Raw genomic sequence first — 21463 nt, forward strand, 5'->3', positions numbered from 1 at the left:
GTTAATTTATTTCAGTAATGCAACTAAAAGTGAAACTAATATATGAGACTCATTACATGCAAAGTGAGATATTTCAAGCCTTTATTTGTTATAATTTGGATGATTATGGCTTACAGCTTATGAAACCCCAAAGTCTCAATTTTGAGGTACTCTTTGCTCAGGGGGTATGGATTAATTAGCTGACTAGAGTGTGACACTTTGAGCCTAGAATATTGAACCTTTTCACAAAAATCTCATTTTAAGCTGCATTAATGCAATTCCTTTTAATTTGCATTACTGAAATAAATGGACTTTTGCACGATATTCTAATTTTTCGAGTTTCACCTATATGTCTCTGCCTACTGTCCGCTCTCCCTGACGCTGAATGATCCGAGTGCGGGACGTCGGCACCTATATAAACTAGTACCACGTGTTCCGGCCAGCCAACCAGTGTAAGGCTTATACCTAACATGGCTATGACATTACACTGGAGGGAAATACTTACCTGAATGCTGATTGGATGCTTCAGGAGGCGCCAAGCAATGCGACGAGTACCGCCACGAGCAGAGCATAGCGATGCTCGAGCCAAACCGGTACTCGGCCGAGCATGCTCGCTCATCACTAATAATTTACATATGTCTTACGCATTTAGATTGGTGTTCTGAAATTTATTACCATCCTTGGCTTTGAAATGACAAATACCAGTACATATTGAAGGTTGCAGTTATATATACAGTCGTGGCCAAAAGTTTTGAGAATGACACAAATATTAGTTTTCACAAAGTTTGCTGCTAAACTGCTTTTAGATCTTTGTTTCAGTTGTTTCTGTGATGTAGTGAAATATAATTACACGCACTTAATCCGTTTCAAAGGCTTTTATAGACAATTACATGACTTTTATGCATAGAGTCAGTATTTGCAGTGTTGGCCCTTCTTTTTCAGGACCTCTGCAATTCAACTGGGCATGCTCTCAATCAACTTCTGGGCCAATTCCTGACTGATAACAACCCATTCTTTCATAATCACTTCTTGGAGTTTGTCAGAATTAGTGGATTTTTGTTTGTCCATCCGCCTCTTGAGGATTGACCACAAGTTCTCAATGGGATTAAGATGTGGGGAGTTTCCAGGCCATGGACCCAAAATGTCAACGTTTTGGTCCCCGAGCCACTTAGTTATCACTTTTGCCTTATGGCACGGTGCTCCATCGTGCTGGAAAATTCATTGTTCTTCACCAAACTGTTGTTGGAAGAAGTTGCTGTTGGAGGGTGTTTTGGTACCATTCTTTATTCATGGCTGTGTTTTTGGGCAAAATTGTGAGTGAGCCCACTCCCTTGGATGAGAAGCAACCCCACACATGAATGGTCTCAGGATGCTTTACTGTTGGCATGACACAGGACTGATGGTAGCGCTCACCTTTTCTTCTCCGGACAAGCCTTTTTCCAGATGCCCTAAACAATCGGAAAGAGGCTTCATCGGAGAATATGACTTTGCACCAGCCCTCAGCAGTCCATTCACCAAACTTTCTGCAGAAGATCAATCTGTCCCTGATGTTTTTTTTTGGAGAGAAGTGGCTTCTTTGCTGGCCTTCTTGACACCAGGCCATCTTCCAAAAGTCTTCGCCTCACTGTGCGTGCAGATGCGCTCACACCTGCCTGCTGCCATTCCTGAGCATGCTCTGCACTGGTGGCACTCTGATCCCGCAGCTGAATCCTCTTTAGGAGACGATCCTGGCGCTTACTGGACTTTCTTGGACGCCCTGAAGCCTTCTTAACAAGAATTGAACCTCTTTCCTTGAAGTTCTTGATGATCCTATAAATTGTTGATTGAGGTGCAATCTTAGTAGCCACAATATCCTTGCCTGTGAAGCCATTTTTATGCAACGCAATGATGGCTGCATGCGTTTCTTTGCAGGTCACCATGGTTACCAATGGAAGAACAATGATTTCAAGCATCACCCTCCTTTTAACATGTCAAGTCTGCCATTTTAACCCAATCAGCCTGACATAATGATCTCCAGCCTTGTGCTCGTCAACATTCTCACCTGAGTTAAGACGATTACTGAAATGATCTCAGCAGGTCCTTTAATGACAGCAATGAAATGCAGTGGGAAGGTTTTGGCGCAGTATGTGCATATCCATGCCTACTTGAAATAGAGGTACAGTATTACAAAAGATGAAAAAATAAATAAAAAAATATAATAATTTGAGATTATTTCAACAAAATAATGTCGGGAAAGAAAGTATTCCTATTTTCACTTCGATGAGGGTTAGAGAACTGTAAAGGCACTATTTTGAAGTGAAACTTTACTGCTGCATACCATTAAAAATCAGAAGCAATAATATTTGTCACCCATGCTATGGCTAAGCCAGTCATTTTTCAGTCAATAAATCTTTTGACAGCCTTTGAATTAATTAGGCACCTAATGGATTTATTTTATATTCATCAAGTGATAAGTACTATATTTATCATGTTTCATGCACATTTTTATGTACATAAGCAAGCCTTTACTGAATTTATTTTCAGCCTTCATGAACACAACAATCACCATCAGCACTAATGTGTCATTATCATTCAATGTTTTTATTATCTCTTTGAGGGTTCCAATGTTGGCATCACTGTGTCCATTAAATGATATGCATTACCTTTCCTTGAGAAGAATATTTTTCTGTGTTAAATGTTGCATGCAGTACTTTTCACCACACATTTTACTCCTGGGAAAGTACCACCCGTTTGCTCAACTGCCACAGCTGCCCCAATGTCATAAGAGGGACAACTTACCTACAGTCATGTGAAAAAATTAGGACACCCTTTGAAAGCATGTGGTTTTTTGTAACATTTTTAATAAATGGTTATTTCATCTCCGTTTCAACAATACAGAGAGATTAAAGTAATCCAACTAAACAAAGAAAACTGAAGAAAAGTCTTTTCAAGATCTTCTGTAAATGTCATTCTACAAAAATGCCTATTCTAACTGAGGAAAAAGATAGGACACCCTCACATGTATTCCCTCTTAAATTGGCTCAGATCTCACACAGGTATATCACACCAGGTGCACATAATTAGTAGATCGTTACTCTGCATGTTGAATGAGGCTTGCCCTATTTAAACCTCAGACATTTAGTTTGGTGTGCTCCTGACTGTTGAAGTGAGAGTGAGCACCATGGTGAGAGCAAAAGAGCTGTCAGAGGACTTCAGAAAAAAGATTGTAGCAGCCTATGAGTCTGGGAAGGGATTTAAAAAGATCTCAAAAGATTTTGAAATCAGCCATTCCACTGTCCGGAAGATAGTCTACAAGTGGAGGGCTTTCAAAACAACTGCCAACATGCCCAGGACTGGTCGCCCCAGCAAGTTCACCCCAAGAGCAGACCGCAAGATGCTAAAAGAGGTATCCAAAAACCCTAAAGTGTCATCTCGAGAACTACAGCAGGCTCTGGCTACTGTTGATGTAGAAGTACATGCCTCTACAATCAGAAAGAGACTGTACAAGTTTAACTTGCATGGGAGGTGTGCAAGGAGGAAACCTTTGCTTTCCAAGAGAAACATCGAGGCCAGACTGACATTTGCCAGCGATAAAGTTGACAAAGACCAGGACTTCTGGAATAATGTTCTTTGGACAGATGAGTCCAAAATTGAATTATTTGGACACAACAGCAGAGGACATGTTTGGCGTAAACCAAACACAGCATTCCAAGAAAAGAACCTCATACCAACTGTGAAGCATGGAGGTGGAAGTGTCATGGTTTGGGGCTGCTTTGCTGCAGCAGGACCTGGTCAGCTCACCATCATAGAATCCACGATGAATTCTACTGTGTATCAGAAGGTGCTTGAAGAACATGTGAGACCATCAGTTAGAAAATTAAAGCTGAAGCGGAACTGGACCATGCAACATGACAATGACCCAAAACATACTAGTAAATCAACCAAAGATTGGCTGAAAAAGAAGAAATGGAGAGTCCTGGAATGGCCAAGTCAAAGTCCAGATTTGAATCCCATTGAGATGCTGTGGGGTGACTTGAAAAGGGCTGTACGTGCAAGAAACCCCTCAAACATCTCACAGCTGAAAAAGTTCTGCATTGAGGAGTGGGGTAAAATTTCCTCAGACCGATGTCGAAGACTGGTAGATGGCTACAAGAACCGTCTCACTGCAGTTATTTCAGCCAAAGGAGGTAACACTCGCTATTAGGGGCAAGGGTGTCCTATCTTTTTCCTCAGTTAGAATAGGCATTTTTGTAGAATGACATTTACAGAAGATCTTGAAAAGACTTTTCTTCAGTTTTCTTTGTTTAGTCGGATTACTTTAATCTCTCTGTATTGTTGAAACGGAGATGAAATAACCATTTATTAAAAATGTTACAAAAAACCACATGCTTTCAAAGGGTGTCCTAATTTTTTCACAAGACTGTACATACTTACAGTATTTTCCACTTTATCAGACACACTTGATTTATAAGATGCACCTAGGTTTTAGAGGAAGAAAATCAGAAAAATATATTTTTCATCAGACTTCAGATCAGACACTCAATCATTATCAAGCCCCCAAATTAGACCCCCAATCTTCATCAGAGATCAGAGCCCCAGACCAGATCAGACCGCCGTATACGACCTCAGATCAGACCCCCAGATCATACTCCATATCAAAGTCCCATATCAGACCCTCAGATAAGACCCTCATATCAGACCTCAGCTCAGACCCCCATATCATACCTCAGATCAGACCCTAATATCAGACCTCCAAAAACAAGACCAAAAACAACTAAATAAACGTACCTCTTCGGACAGCGCTGCCACTTTGCACATCCAGCTGCTCTTCCTGCACTCACCGCTCCCTGTTCTTCTCCGGACCCCTGCTGCACTGTGACCTGTCGTCGCACATTGTCAGGTATAGTGCGTGCACCATGTCCTGATGCTGTACGCAGTCAAGACAGTGCAGCACGGCATCCGAAGAAAGACCAGGGAGTGGTGAGTACAGTCAGTGCTAGCAGCGCTACATTTACCACTCCCACGGCTACTGCATACTAGTGAGCACTTGCATAATGAAAGCGCTCAATAGTATTTGCTTTGTAAGATGCACTGGCATTCTTCCCCCACTTTCTTCTTATAAAGAGGAAAATACAGTACATAGAAAGTAATAAAACCAGAGTCCAGGTCCGCGCTTCAAAGGAGATATGGTTTGGAAACGCCTTGTTTAAGGAAAGCGCAGTTTAAATCGTATCCCGCGCTGAAACTTCCCCACAGGCACACGCCACACTGCCGACCGAAACTTCACAGGACAGCGGTAAACCTTCAAAAGATCAGCAACATAGTGCAGTACTGGAGGAGGCAGGCGTCTCTCTAACAGCCTAGACAGAACACACACAAGAAAACAAAACCAACTTATCTTGTCACAGAGCAGATACAGCAAATCCTTCTTTCTTTCCTTCCTTCCACTGAGCAAGATAGAAGCTATAACCCGCACAGGACACTGGGAAGGGGCGTAATTTAAACTCATACAAACGACCCCACCCAGTGCACCTGAAGGGAGGCGGATACAGCTCAACTCCAAAACAAAAATCTACACACGTGCTGCTAACCTGGCAGACCTCCGCACATAACCTGAGCAGGGCATGACAGTATCCCCCCTTCTACGGGTGACCTCCGGACACCCCGGCCCAACTTTATCCGGGTGGGATCTGTGAAAAGCCTTCACCAGTCGGCTAACATCCACAGCCGGAACCCACATCCTCTCCTCAGGGCCGTATCCCCTCCAGTGTACCAGGTACTAAAGGGAACCCCGAAGAACCCGTGAGTCGAGAACCCTAGAGATCTCGAACTCTAAATTTCCATCAACCAGAACAGGGGGAGGAGGCAATGGTAATGGTTCCACCGGTTTCACATATTTCTTAAGTAAATACCTGTGGAACACATCGTGGATCCTCCAGATCTGCAGAAGATCCAGACGAAACGCTACTGGATTGATCACCGCAGATATTTTGTAAGGTCCAATAAATCTTGGACCCAGTTTCCAAGATGGTACTTTCAGTTTAATATTTTTAGTAGATAACCACACCAGATCACCCACACACAGGTCCGGACCAGTCATACGTCTCTTGTCAGCCATTCGCTTGTACCTCTCACCCATTCTCTCAAAATTAACTTGAATCTTCCACCAGATAGAGGACAAGGCATAAGAAAATCTCTCCTCCTCTGGCATCCCAGAGGATCTAGTCTCAGAAAAGGTACCAAACTGAGGATGAAAACCGTATGCGCCAAAAAATTGCGACTTACCCGTGGACTCCTGCTTACGGTTATTCAAAGCAAACTCTGCTAGTGATAAGAATGAGGACCAGTCCTCCTGGTTTTCAGCCACAAAGCACCTCAGGTCTCCAGGTTTTGATTAGTACGTTCTGTCTGTCCATTCGATTGCGGATGAAAAGCCAAAGAGAACGAAAGTTGGATACCAAGACGAGAGCAGAACGCCCTCCAAAATCTGGAAACAAACTGCGTGCCCCTATCAGAAACCACATCCAAGGGAATGCCATGTAATTTCATGAGTCTTAGCATTGGGCAGACTAGCTAACGATACAAAGTGAGTCATTTTACTGAAATGGTCAACCACCACCAAAATCACAGTTTTCCCAGAGGAACTCGGCAGATCAGTAATAAAGTCCATAGACAAGTGCGTCCAAGGACGAGATGGAATAAACAAAGGAAGAAGTGAACCAGAAGGTCGAGTGTGAGCAACCTTTGCCCGTGCACAGGTCTCACAAGCTGCCACGTAATCTTCAACACTCTTACGTAACCCGGGCCACCAGAACCTCCGGGAAATCAGATCAAAGGTGGACTTGCCACCAGGATGTACCGCAAGGACAGTATCGTGATGTTCCTTGAATACATTGTATCGCAATCCAGCAGGAACAAACAACCTACCTGGGGGACAAGAATCCAGAGCCTCCTCCTGGGCTCCCAATACCTCCATCTCCAACTCTGGGTACAGAGCGGAAACACCCAGACATCCCCCAGGAAAACTACGAGACAATGCATCCACCTTGACGTTTTTAACCCCCGGGTGAAAAGTAACCACAAAGTTGAACCTAGTAAAGAACAGTGACCATCTTGCCTGTCTAGGATTCAGATGCTTGGCAGTTTGCAGGTAAGCCAAGTTCTTATAATCAGTATATACCGTAACGGGATGAGACGCCCCCTCCAACCAGTAATGCCATTCCTCAAAGGCCAATTTGATGGCCAGCAATTCCCTATCTCCTACATCATAATTCCTCTTGGCGACCGAGAGCTTTTTGGAAAAAAAAAAGCACACGGACGCCACTTGCCAGGAGATGAACCCTGCGACAACACTGCTCCAACCCCCACCTCTGATGCATCCACCTCCACCACGAATGGCTGAGACACATCGGGCTGCATCAGAATGGGAGCAGACGCAAAACATTCCTTAATAGCCGAAAAGGCCTGCAATGCCTCATCCGACCAGACCGAGAAGTCAACGCCTTTCTTAGTCATATCGTTCAGGGGTCTTACAATGGTAAAGTAGTTCAAGATACATTTTCTATAATAATTGGTTAACCCCAAAAACCACATCAAAGCTTTCTGATTCTCCGGTCGGTCCCATTCCAGAACCGCCCGGACCTTTTCGGGGTCCATACGAAAACCAGAGTCAGAAAGCAGGTAACCCAGAAGCGGAAGCTCCTGAACTGTAAACACACATTTCTCCAATTTAGCATACAATTTATTCTCCTGAAGGATCGACAAAACCTGTCTCACGTGATCCTGATGAGTCTTTAGATCAGGAGAGTAAATCAGAATGTCATCCAAGTAAATTACAACGAACCTTCCCACAAAATGATGGAAAATGTCATTGACAAATCGCTGAAACACTGCTGGCGCGTTAGTTAACCCAAAAGGCATAACCAGATTCTCGAAATGACCCTCATGTGTGTTGAAGGCCGTTTTCCACTCATCCCCCTCCTTGATTCTGATCAGATTGTAGGCCCCTCTTAAATCTAACTTGGAGAACACCTTGGCTCCAACAATTTGATCAAAAAGGTCAGAGATCAAGGGAAGGGGATACGGATCACGGACCGTAATGCGGTTCAATTCCCGGAAATCCAAACGGGGTCTAAGCGATCCATCCTTTTTCTTAACAAAGAATAACCCAACTGCGACCGGAGATTTAGATGGCCTAATATGACCCTTTGCCAAACTCTCCGCAATATACTTCCGCATGACCTCTCTTTCGGGTTGAGAAAGATTGTATAGCCGAGACTTTGGCAATTTAGCCCCTGGGATGAGATTAGCCGGGCAATCATATTCACAATGAGGCGGCAATTCCTGAGTCCAACCTTCTGAAAATACATCCGCAAAATCTGAGAGATACTGGGGTAAAACCGTAGTAGACACCCCAGAGATAGAGGCACTAAGACAATTGTCCGAACAAAATTCACTCCAACCAATGATCTGCCTTGTCTGCCAATCTATAGTAGGGTTATGTTTTATCAACCACGGTAACCCTAAGACCATAGGAGCGGGCAAGTCCTTCATGACAAAACAAGAGATGATCTCACCATGTGAATCACCCACCCTTAATTAAATACCATGATCAATATGAGTGAGACTCCTTTCTAAGGTGCAAGTACTTAGGCCCAGATTTTGAAGAAAAAGATAATCAATAAGGTTTACCCCAGCACCACAATCAAGGAATACTTCAAAATTAAATTTTCTTCAGTCTAGCGCCACCATAGCTGGAAGGAGAAAACGAGTATTGCAGGGATATTTCATACTTGCTTGCTCCGGCAGCCCATTCACACTACCAAGAGTCAAGGATGCTTTTTTTTTTTCTTTATGTAAACCTCTTCGTGATTCTTCATCATCAACACTCGATTTAACAAAAGGACAAGCATAAACAAAATTACCACTTTCTCCACAGTAATAACATAGCTTATGCAACCTCCTAAAGTTTCTATTACCAGAACGGAACAACACCTGACCCAGCTGCATGGGTTCCTCCCCTATCCCAGAATTACATGTCATAATACTCTGGGGAACTGGTGGGACAAAACCACTCACAGAAGGGATCCCTCGCGTGGAGGGGACCTTACACCTCTCTCTGATGCGTCTATCTAACCGCACTGCCAAAGACATAGCATTCTCCAATGTATCCGGATACTCATGAAAAGCGAGGGCATCTTTTAATCTCTCAGACAACCCCTGACAAAACTGACTACGAAGCGCGGGGTCATTCCACCCAGACTCCGTAGCCCATCTCCTAAACTCAACACAACACACCTCTGCAGAATGTTCTCCTTGTAATAAAGTACGCAACTTAGATTCTGCCATCGAGACCCGATCTGGATCATTATAAATTAATCCCAATGCTTTAAAAAATTCATCCACCAACCGGAGGGCCAGAAAACCGGTCGGCTGAGAAAAGGTCCAGGACTGCGCGTCCCCTTTAAGCAGGGAAATGATTATCCCTACTCTCTGACTCTCATCACCAGATGAAGACGGCCGCAGATGAAAATACAACTTGCATGACTCTCTAAAATCATCCACACCTCCAGAAAACCGATCAGGGAGAGCAACCTTAGGTTCAAGGCTGGACTGACTCCCACCAGCGGAGCCATGAAGCAGAAAATTCTGGCAAAGTGAAACTGCATAGCTACCTCCCAAGTTAACTCCTGCATGCGATCAACCAACGAATCAATTGACTCCATCTTAAAGCTGCTGAGAAATGGCAGTCTAGGTTTTGGCGGGTTATAATGTCACGCTGGACAGGATACAAGATACAACAGAAATCCACAAACGAGTGTCTAGGCCAGAAGCTGGGGATAAAGGTGACCTCCTAACAAATCCCTACCAGCTCTCCCTAGACTTCTGTGCCCACGTTCAGACCCTAGGGGTGGGAATAAACGTGCCCCCATGCCTAAGGCTGAAGATTCCCTAAAATCCCTAAGATGGTGACAGGGGGAAAAAGACAGCTTGCCTCCTCAGACCTGGAGGAGGCAGGTGTCTCTCTATCAGCCTAGACAGAACACACACAAGAAAACAAAACCAACTTATGTTGTCACAGAGCAGATACAGCAAATCCTTCCTTCCTTCCTTTTCCTTCCTTCCTTTTCCTTCCTTCCTTCTTTCCTTCCTTCCTTCCTTCCTTCCTCTGAGCAAGATAGAAGCTATAACGGTGCACCTGAAGGGAGGCAGATACAGCTCAACTCAAAAACAAAAAACTACACACGTGCTGCTAACCTGGCAGACCTCCGCACATAACCTGAGCAGGGCATGGCACTGGTTCATCGGAAAAGGACAAAAAATGATGGAAACTCCACTGAAATGGTTCGGGAACAGCATAGGGAGGATGTCTGGATGCATCTTGGACTCCCAGGTCGCTGCTGGGAATGATGTTGTCCGAGTAGTACTCCACTTTTACAGACTGACAATATAACGCACCAAACCGAAGATAAAATCGATTTTAGAGGAAAATTGTTATTCTTTCCTGTATATTTACTTGTATATAAAGTCCAAGTGCTGCCAAAAAATTTGAAGGGAGAGGCACTCCGATATAACCTGTATATCACATAAAGGAGAGCCTCATTCACATTGTGGTCCAATTGTTCAGGTAGTGGGACTCCTACACTCATAAAGCCTATGCATTAAGTCAAAGGGCTGCCAAAAATTACAAGGAATCTGCACTCCAATACACCCCTTATTACACATAAAGGAGGGCATCATAGACACCCTTGAAAAATTATGATTGATGGCCTGCTGGTGACCCTCTAAAACATTAGGGGCGAGGACCTGCTGCTGATCTGACCATCTAAAAAAATTTGGGATGAGGGTCTGCTGCTGAGCTGACCCTCTAAAACATTTGGGGCGGGGACTTGCTGCTGATCTGACAATCTAAAACATTATGGGCGAGGGCGTGCTGGTGACCCTCTAAAACATTAGGAGTGAGGGCAGCCTAATAAGCATGTTGATATGATGATACACCACAAAAGCCACATTTAGGCTGAGTTCACACGAGCGGATGCCGTGCGTGGCATCCGCTCCGTGAAAGAGTGCCAAGACCCGATGCAGACTGCAGAAGCACTGAGCATTAACATGACTGATAATGCTCCGTGCCTCTCTGTGATCTCTTTACTACGAAATCACAGTGAGATAAAGTTGTCACTGTGATTTAGTAGTATAGAGGTCACAGAGAGGCACGGAGCATTATCTATCATGTTAATGCTCCGTGCCTCTGCAGTCTGCATCGGGTCTTGGCACTCTTTAACGGAGCGGATGCCACGCACGGCATCCGCTCGTGTGAACTCAGCCTTAAAGTGCCTTTATGTTCACCTACTTTCCTCTGGTGTAGTAGAGAAGTCAGGGACAATCCAGGCCTTGTTCATTTTGATAAGAGTCAATCTGTAAGCATTTTCAGTTGACAGACGGATGCTCTTATCAACAAAATGCTGGCAGCAGGGCAGGTCAGCACCTCCAAGGCGTAGAGCCCCAGTTCGTGCCACGTGTCCAGCTTGGACACCTAATAGTTGTAAGGCACAGAAGTATCACTGAGGACGCTGACACGGTCTGCTACGTACTCCTTCATCATCTTCCAAAACTTTTCCCTCCTTGTGACACTAGGCTGCGCATCAGGGTGAGGGTGCTGGCGGTGTGTCATGAAACTGTCCCAGGCCTTGAAGAGTGTTGCCCGGCATCTGTTGGAACTGCTGTGTGTTCCCCTCGTCTCCCCTCCTCGGTTGCCCAAGGAACTACGTACTCTGCTGCCAGAGTTGTTAGCTGGAAATTTTGGGAGCAATTTTTCCACAATGACCTTCTGATATTGCACCATTTTGCTAGTCATCTCCACCACAGGAATGAGGGATGAGAAGTTCTCTTTGTAGCGGGGGTAGAGAAGGGTGAACAACCAGTAATCGGTGTTGGCCAAAATGCGTATAAAGCGAGGGTCACGGGAAAGGCAGCACAACATAAAGTCAGCCATGTGTGACAGAGTCCAAACATACAAGACTTTGCTGTCCTCGTCAAGAGGATGACTCTCAATATCCTCATCCTCTTCCTCCTTCTTTGGCCCATCCACGCTGAACAGATGGAATAAACCTGCTATGGGTACTACCCTCTGTAGTGGAGGCAACCATCTCCAGCAACTCCTCCTCCTCATCATCATCGTCATCAAATTTGCGCTGAGAAGACGAACTGAGGGTGGTCTGGCTATCACCCTGTGTACTGTCTTCCCCCATTTACACCTCTTCCACATACAAAGCGTCCGCCTTAATTGTGAGAAGCACACAGAAGTGGGATGGTTACGCTGATAATAGCGGCATCGCCGCTCACCATCTGTGTTGATTCCTCAAAGTTTCTTAAAACCTCACAGAGCTCAGATATCCATACCCACTCATCGCTTGGGAAGAGCGGAAGCTGACTGGAAAGGCGACGACCATGTTGCAGCTGGTATTCCACTACTGCCCTCTGCTGCACAAAGCCTGGCCAACATGTGGAACATAGAGTTCCAGCGCAAACTCACGTCGCACAACAGGATGTGAGCTGGCAATTGCAAGCACTGCTGCAGCGTTGCCAGACCAGCGGCAGCTGTAGATGACTTTCGGAAATGGGAACACGCACGGCGCACCTTCACCAGTAGCTCAGGCAAATTGGGGTAGGTTTTGAGAAACCGCTGAACCACTAAGTTGAACACGTGGGCTAGGCATGGTATGTGTGTGAGCTTGCTGAGCTCCAAAGCTGCCACCAAGTTACGCCCATTATCAGACACAACCATGCTTGGTTGTAGGTTAAGTGGTGAGAGCCACAGCTCAGTCTGGTCCCTTATACCCTGCCACAGCTCTGAAGCGGTGTGCTGTTTGTCACCTAAGCAAATTAGTTTTAGCACGGCCTGTTGCCGCTTCCCTACTGGAGTGCTACACTGCTTCCAGCTACTGACTGATGGCTAACTGGTGCTGCAAGATGGGAATTCAGAGGTGGAAGGGGAGGAGGAGATGGAGGAGAAGAAGAGGGGGTTGCAGCCACTAATGTAGGTGATGGCAGAAATCCTGATGGAAGTAGGGCCCGCAATCCTTGGCGTCGGTAGCACCTGTACCATCCCAGGGTACGACTCGCTTCCAGCCTCCACTAGTGTCTCTGTAACAGACTATTGAGGGTGGCAACAACATGAAGAGTCAAAATAGTGGCCTCAGAACAGATTGGTGAGGGTAACAACAGCATGAAGAGTTACAATAGTGGGGAGGAAGGGGGGGACAACAGCAGCAACAGCACAAGATGGTGGCAGGTCATAGTAGGAACAGATGGCAGTAAAGACACCAGGCTTGTGGCATCAAAGTGGCATCAGCATGTGGCCAGAAGTAATATGCCATTTGTCACAATGTTCCGGTGTTGCAGCACGCTACATATTTATAAAGGTTAGTCTCTCAACATTTTGTGTTGAAAGGCGAGTACTCTTGCCACCCGCTCTGATGCCACACTACTGGCCAGGCAGGAAAGCTTGCCCAGAGCAAACTAAGCCAGTTGAAGCAACAATTCAAGTTTGGCTGCCCAGTTGTCACGAGGGTGTCAAGAGCCACGCCTGACTCCGTTATACCCGGGGTCAGGAAGTCGCAGCGGGTGGCTGCGCGCTCTATGTAGAAAGATAGGGCTGTTTCTTTATGGTAGCTTTCTGGGTTTGCCTTGCAACCCTTTTTGGCTCACTCAGGGATCCGTAGCTCTTTCTCCTCAGCTGTTTCTTGTGCAGCACTCCCAACCTCCTTATATTCCCCTCTCCCACTTCTCTGATTGCCAGATATAGAGCTTCCTGCCTGGACTTCTATACTGACCCACTGGAGCTGTGTAGCTGTGTTCCCTGGTTGTTGTTCCAGAACGTTACCCTCCGGATCCCTGTTGGGCCTTGGTGGTCTGCTGTTGTCGCCCACCTGGGATTATATGTTTGTCTGTATTGTCTGTCCTCTCCTTGGTGTTTTCCTCTTAGTGTCAGTGGTGCGGACTAGTGATCCCACCGCCCCGTTCACTACATAGGGCTCATCTTAGGGAAAGCCAGGGTTTAGGCACGTGATCGGCGTACGGGTGAGGAACCCATCTAGGGACGTCAGGGCAGTCAGGTGCCAGCCGCAAGGTGAGTCAGGGGTCACCACCTTTCCCTCTCCCTTGGACAGGGCCTTCCCATTTCTCTCCCTCTGCGTGACGCCGGTCATTACACCAGTATTCCAGGGAATCTTGGACCTGGGGTGACAGAGTGCGGTCCAAGTATGCCACCACCTGCTGGTTCAAGTTATGCTCCATGTCATGCTGCTGGGTGGTTTCTTCAGTAGTGGGTGAAGAAAACTGCTCATCAGAGACTCAAAATCTAAGTTGCTGCTGATGGAGCTGATGCTGCTCCTGCCCCCACCCCCTCAAGCAGTCATGGCAATGAAGAGTGAGCTCAGAGAGTCCCCCGGTTAGACCTTTGTAAAAAAAAAAAAAGGCCCTTATTTTGGACCAGTAGCGAGGGTCTAATATTGTGGAGAACCAGTAGTCATCCCTCTGCCCATCTGTCACTAGGCAAGCAACTCAGCATGCATCTGGCCATTTGGGCAAGGGATTTTGAGGGACTCCCTGCCTCCATCTCCACTGCATACTGCCACGGTCTGTCGGGTTCATCCGCATCCTCTTCATCGTCGCCCCCTAGAGCTCCTCATTCTCCTCCTGCTCCTCTCCTGTCGCTTGGGCAGATAAACCAGCTAGTTCTGTATAGAGTTCCGGGACATTTATGATCTCCTCCTTGTCTTCATCTTCGTCTTGTGCCAGTTCAGCCTCTACAGGGCTCAGGTAGCCATGAGATGTAGGCGCCACATCTTCTGTCCTCTCATCAGTCATATTTATCAGCATCCCTTCCAGGACATGAAAGAGTGGAATGACATCATTCATCCCATAGTCCTGGCGCCTGACAAATAAAGTCACCTCCTCAAGGGGCCTGAGTAAATGGCAGATGTCACGCATGAGCTGCCACTGGCTAATGTCAAAATTCCACTGGGGAGTAGTGCTGTCTGTCTGTATCATCAAGAAATCAGTCACGGGTTTCCTCTGCTCATACTGTCGGTCCAACATGTGGAGAGTGGAGTTCAAAAGTATGGAAACGTCGCATATGTGACGATGTAGGGGAGCACATTTCTGCTTTTGCAGATCAAGGAGGCTGTGTTTTGCATTGTAAGAGTGGTTGAAGTCCATGCACAGACAACCAGATTGAAGACGTGCACCATGCAGGGCACATGGGTCAGCTCTGCCTGACTCAGTGCAGACAGAATGTTTTTCCCTTTATCAGTGACAATGGTTCCTATCTCCAGTTGGCGAGGAGACAACCAGTATTCTATTTATTGGTTGATGATGTGGAGCAGTTCCTCCCCAGTGTGACTCTGTTCGCCAAGGCTGACCAGGTGCAAAACTGCTTGATAACGCCATGCCTTGCATTGGTGATATGCTGGAATACCACTTAGAACTGTGCCTACAGTGGAAGCTGAGGACAAGGTGGAAGATGAGGCAGAGGAGGACATTGGCGCAGAAATCCCAAGATTACAACGCAAAGGTGGCACTGCCATCACCTGGCCAAGTTGCTAGTGTGCCTGGGCCAGAGCCACATTTACCCAGTGGGCTGTAAAGAACATTTCTTGTCCTTGATCATAGTTACAGCTCCACACGTCAGCGCTGGCATGAACTGTACCAGACACCGACAGGCTCAAGGACTGGGCCACCTTCTACTCACTTAGGTGACCTCTTAACATAAATTCCATCAAGGAGGAAAAAACGTACCGCTAAAATACAAAGCGAAAGGTGGATGGATATTTGTTATGGAGGCAGAATACATGGGTGAATTGAACCCTCAGCTCTGCCTATAGAATCCTGCTATACCTAGGATTTTAAAGTTTTCCTTTGTTCTCCCGTTCTATGTTATATTACTTTTAATAAATGAAACCAAATAAACGTTATGTCTTAAGTTGACCATAAACGGGAGCTTACTAGTCTAGGAAACTAGACTATTTGAATTATACAATTTGAATTTCCTGGGTCTAAAGGCTCTTTGAAATATTGAACCTTCTACTCAACATACGTGTGCAGGGCTGGTATAGCTTTTTATAGAGAAAAAATGGCGGTTTGGGACTTTCCACCTTGGGTAGGCGCAAGCCATCAGTTCTCTGAAATTTTCATAGTCCATGATATGGAAAGGGAGGGACTGTAGTTCCAGTTATTTGGTCAGCTGCACGTTCAGCTTCTGCGTCATTGGATGAGTGCACGCATACTGTTGTCTCTTCGCAAACGCCCCGGTGATCGATGGCGAAACACATGAAGAGTAGGAGCATCAGGAACAAGAGACAAAGGGAAGCAATGACAGCTTTCTTTTGCTGAGGTTGAACAGACTGCTGGAGAAGGCATGTGGGCTGCTGGGAGACTGCGTCAGGCTGTACCACTACATTAGTGCCACGGTTTTCCCAGGCCACTTTATGGTGGTGTATATATATTTCATATGCACCAAAGGCAACTCTCATCTTGATTCTATAGAGTCCTGATGATGTTTAGTTTACTGGCACTCCTGTATGTATGATGGAACTTGTAGTGCCACTATACTCCCGCTTTTATACAGGATACCTATAATTGTCTCAATGTCAGATGCCCAGAACTATTGCTGGTACAATCTAAGTATATCCTGCATTAAAGCAAGATTACAATTGCACAAGTCCCAGAATAAGCGTGGAAGCGCTATTTAACCGGACATCACCCAGACTTTATATATGATCTTTAAGTCTAATTAATGAAATACCAGTACACCAAAGCCGTACCTTTTTATTATATACAGTTGCAAGAAAAAGTATGTGAACCCTTTGGAATGATATGGATTTCTGCACAAATTGGTCATAAAATGTGATTTGATCTTCATCTAAGTCACCACAATAGACAATCACAGTCTGCTTAAACTAATAACACACAAATTTTTTTATGTTACCATGTTTTTATTGAACACACCATGTAAATATTGACAGTGCAGGTGGAAAAAGTATGTGAACCCTTGGATTAAATAACTGGTTGAACCTCCTTTGGCAGCAATAACTTCAACCAAACGTTTCCTGTAGTTGCAGATCAGACGTGCACAACGGTCAGGAGTAATTCTTGACCATTCCTCTTTACAGAACTGTTTCAGTTCAGCAATATTCTTTGGATGTCTGGTGTGAATCGCTTTCTTGAGGTCATGCCACAGCATCTCAATCGGGTTGAGGTCAGGACTCTGACTGGGCCTCTCCAGATGGCGTATTTTCTTCAGTTTGAGCCATTCTGTTGTTGATTTACTTCTATGCTTTGGGTCATTGTCCTGTTGCAACACCCATCTTCTGTTGAGCTTCAGCTGGTGGACAGATGGCCTTAGGTTCTCCTGTAAAATGTCTTGATAAACTTGGGAATTCATTTTTCCTTCGATGATGGCAATCCGTCCAGGCCCTGACGCAGCAAAGCAGCCCCAAACCATGATGCCCCCACCACCATACTTCACAGTTGGGATGAGGTTTTGATGTTGGTGTGCTGTGCCTCTTTTTCTCCACACACAGTGTTGTGTGTTTCTTCCAAACAACTCAACTTTGGTTTCATCTGTCCACAGAATATTTTGCCAGTACTGCTGTGGAACATCCAGGTGCTCTTGTGCAAACTGTAAATGTGCAGCAATGTTTTTTTTGGACAGCACTGGCTTCCTCTGTGGTATCCTCCCATGAAATCCATTCTTGTTTAGTGTTTTATGTATCGTAGATTCGCTAACAGGGATGTTAGCATATGCCAGAGACTTTTGTAAGTCTTTAGCTGACACTCTAGGATTCTTCTTCACCTCATTGAGCAGTCTGCGCTGTGCTCTTGCAGTCATCTTTACAGGACGCCACTCCTAGGGAGAGTAGCAGCAGTGCTGAACTTTCTCCATTTATAGACAATTTGTCTTACCGTGGACTGATGAACAGCAAGGCTTTTGGGGATACTTTTATAACCCTTTCCAGCTTTATGCAAGTAATCAATTCTTAATCGTAGGTCTTCTGAGAGCTCTTTTGTGCGAGGCATCATTCACATCAGGCAATGCTTCTTGTGGAAAAAAATAAATCAGAACTGGTGTGTCTTTTTTATAGGGCAGGGCAGCTGTAACCAACACCTCCAATCTCATCTCATTAAATGAACTCCAGTTGGCTGACACCTCACTCCAATTAGCTCTTGGAGATGTCATTAGTAGGGATGAGTGAACCCGAACTGTATAGTTCGGGTTCGTACTGAATTTTGGGGTGTTCATGACATGGACCCGAACCCGAACATTTTCGTAAAAGTCCGGGTTCAGGTTCGGTGTTCGGCGCTTTCTTGGCGCTTTTTGAAAGGCTGCAAGGAAGCCAATCAACAAGCGTCATACTACTTGCCCAAAGAGGCCATCACAGCCATGCCTACTATTGGCATGGCTGTGATTGGCCAGTGCAGCATGTGACCCAGCCTCTATTTAAGCTGGAGTCACGTAGCGCCGCACGTCACTCTGCTCTGATCAGTGTAGGGATAGGATGCAGCTGCTGCTGTTAGGGCGAGATTAGGCAGTGACTTAGTCTTCAAAAACAATTACTGAAGTGATCGATGTACAGCTGTGTATCATTCAACCTCTGCTATTTAATTGCTCACTGTTTTAAGGCTGCCCAGAGCATTTTTCTGTCACTTTTTTCTGGGGTGATCGGCGGCCATTTTGTGTCTTGTGGTGCGCCAGCACAAGCTGCCACCAAGTACATTTAACCATCAATAGTGTGTTGTTGTTTTTTTGCTATATCCTACATCAGGGGCTTGGCTGTGCTTGCTATTTTATTGAGGGGTGAAATACAATTGCCAAAATAGCAGTACCCTAAATCTGGTGTTTCAGCTGTGGCTAGCCAATTGTAATACTGTCTGCTGTCTGGCAAAGGATATATTTTTTTTTGGGTTGAAATACAATTCCCAAATTAGCAATTCCCTAAATCAGTGGTTTCTGCTGTAGCAGGCCAAGTTTAAATCTATCCATAAAAGGGTATATTACATTGAAGGTGCTGATAGGGTCATTCTCAATAACTTCAAACGCTACCGTGCATCTCCAAGTCTAATTCTGTCCATAAACGTATACCTGTCATCCAGCGCCTAAATACTAGGCCTACAATTTATATTCAGCTAAATCTGTGTTTACTGCTGTGGCTGGTCAATTTATTTAGTGTCCGCCAAAGCACAGTTTTTGTTCTGGGTTGAAATACAATTCCCAACTTAGCAATTCCCTAAATCAGTGGTTTCTGCTGTATCAGGCCAAGTTTAAATCTATCCATAAAAGGGTATATTAGATTAAAGGTGCGGATAGGGTCATTCTCAATAACTTCAAACGCTACCGTGCATCTCCAAGTCTAATTCTGTCCGTAAACGTATAGGTGTCATCCACCGCCTAAATACTAGGCCTACAATTTATATTCAGCTAAATCTGTGTTTACTGCTGTGGCTGGTAAAGTTATTTAGTGTCCGTCAAAGCACAGTTTTTGTTCTGGGTTGAAATACAATTCCCAACTTAGCAATTCCCTAAATCAGTGGTTTCTGCTATATCAGGCCAAGTTTAAATCTATCCATAAAAGGGTATATTAGATTGAAGGTGCGGATAGGGTCATTCTCAATAACTTCAAACGCTACCGTGCATCTCCGAGTCTAATTCAGTCCGTAAACGTATACCTGTCATCCAGCACCTAAATAATAGGCCTACAATTTATATTCAGCTAAATCTGTGTTTACTGCTGTGGCTGGTAAAGTTATTTAGTGTCCACCAAAGCACAGTTTTTGTTTTGGGTTGAAATACAATTCCCAACTTAGCAATTCCCTAAATCAGTGGTTTCTGCTGTATCAGGCCAAGTTTAAATCTATCCATAAAAGGGTATATTAGATTGAAGGTGCGGATAGGGTCATTCTCAATAACTTCAAACGCTACCGTGCATCTCCAAGTCTAATTCTGTCCGTAAACGTATACCTGTCATCCAGCGCCTAAATAATAGGCCTACAATTTATATTCAGCTAAATCTGTGTTTACTGCTGTGGCTGGTAAAGTTATTTAGTGTCCGTCAAAGCAAAGTTTTTGTTCTGGGTTGAAATACAATTCCCGTTGAGAGAGAGGGGGTTCAGCGGCACTCCTTGTTTGAGATTGGCAGGTGCTCAGTGGTAGGGATCCGTACAAATTTCATCAAAAGACCACGGCACTCTGTAAATGTTTTAGTTGCTTATTTTATTTCATATCTTTCTTTTATATATACATTTTTGTATATCCATCCAAAAGTAATAGCCACTGGCCAACGTTTCGGTCAAATCTTCGACCTTGTTCATGGCCTGTTATATAAACAAGTACATATTTACATTAATATATATAGAGTGATAAGGCAAAGAGTAGTTGCATACATAGCATATTCTCAAAAAGACAATGTATTGTGACATTGCTATGGGGGGAGAGAGACGTCAGACGTGAACGAGAGTACATAATGGGAATATCAAACGAACCAGACACATCCATGTTATCCAATTATGGATCTGGGCTTATAGTACGTAGACGGATAGGCAGTCTAATATGTAATAGGCATTACTATAAAAATGACAATAGCAAAACGCCAATAGCAAAATGATAGTGGGAAAATGTCAGTAGCAAAATGACAGTAGCATCGACTATAGTATTCAGACAACGAGTAAGTGATTGCCAGGTAGAGATGCCAGGGTATGGATGCAATATCTGTGGAATCCAAATGGTATATAATTAGATGGAGGGTAGTATGTATAGTCATTCCATAGGTATAGTAGAACAGCAGTAGCCTTGGTCAAAGGGACAGCAGTGGCACCAGTAAATTTAACATATTGGATGTTTAAGCAGTACAATAGGCATTAATGTTAGTATAATAGTGGGTAAGATATCTAAAACACTTTGTATGGGCACTGTCTTAGCGTAGCTGACCTAACAATCATACCAAGTCTAGCATAGCTCATATTATCGCGGCTCCCTGGGTCTCAGGGGCTATACATACCTTAGTTCTGTGGGGTAGAGAGAAAAGTGGATGGCGGGGGGATGAAGCGCGCTTGTTTGATTTAAAAGACCGGCCAGGATGACGAGGCATGGTGCGACTCGCGTCGGAATAATGACGTCATATCTCCACGCATGCGCAGAGTGAGTGCTCAGTGTCGGAAGCGCGATCATAAGTGGGCGCATGCGCAGAGGCACTCAGAGGTCTAGTAAGGGAACTGGCAGGCTGTACTTGTGTATAAGAAAGTAGATATTAGCAAGGATGGCAATGGGGAGTCTGTTAGAGGTACTAGTATATAGTTTATAGTTGGAGACGTTGGACATATGCATCTTGGGGGGAAAATAATTTATGTAATATGTTAGTCATTTCACAGATAACATCGATATGGAGGTTATTGGAATACTAACTAGGATGATTAGTAAGATGATATATCTCTACATCTGATAATATATCTA

This window comes from Bufo bufo, chromosome 5 (assembly GCF_905171765.1).
Source record: "Bufo bufo chromosome 5, aBufBuf1.1, whole genome shotgun sequence".
NCBI classification, from domain to species: domain Eukaryota; kingdom Metazoa; phylum Chordata; class Amphibia; order Anura; family Bufonidae; genus Bufo; species Bufo bufo.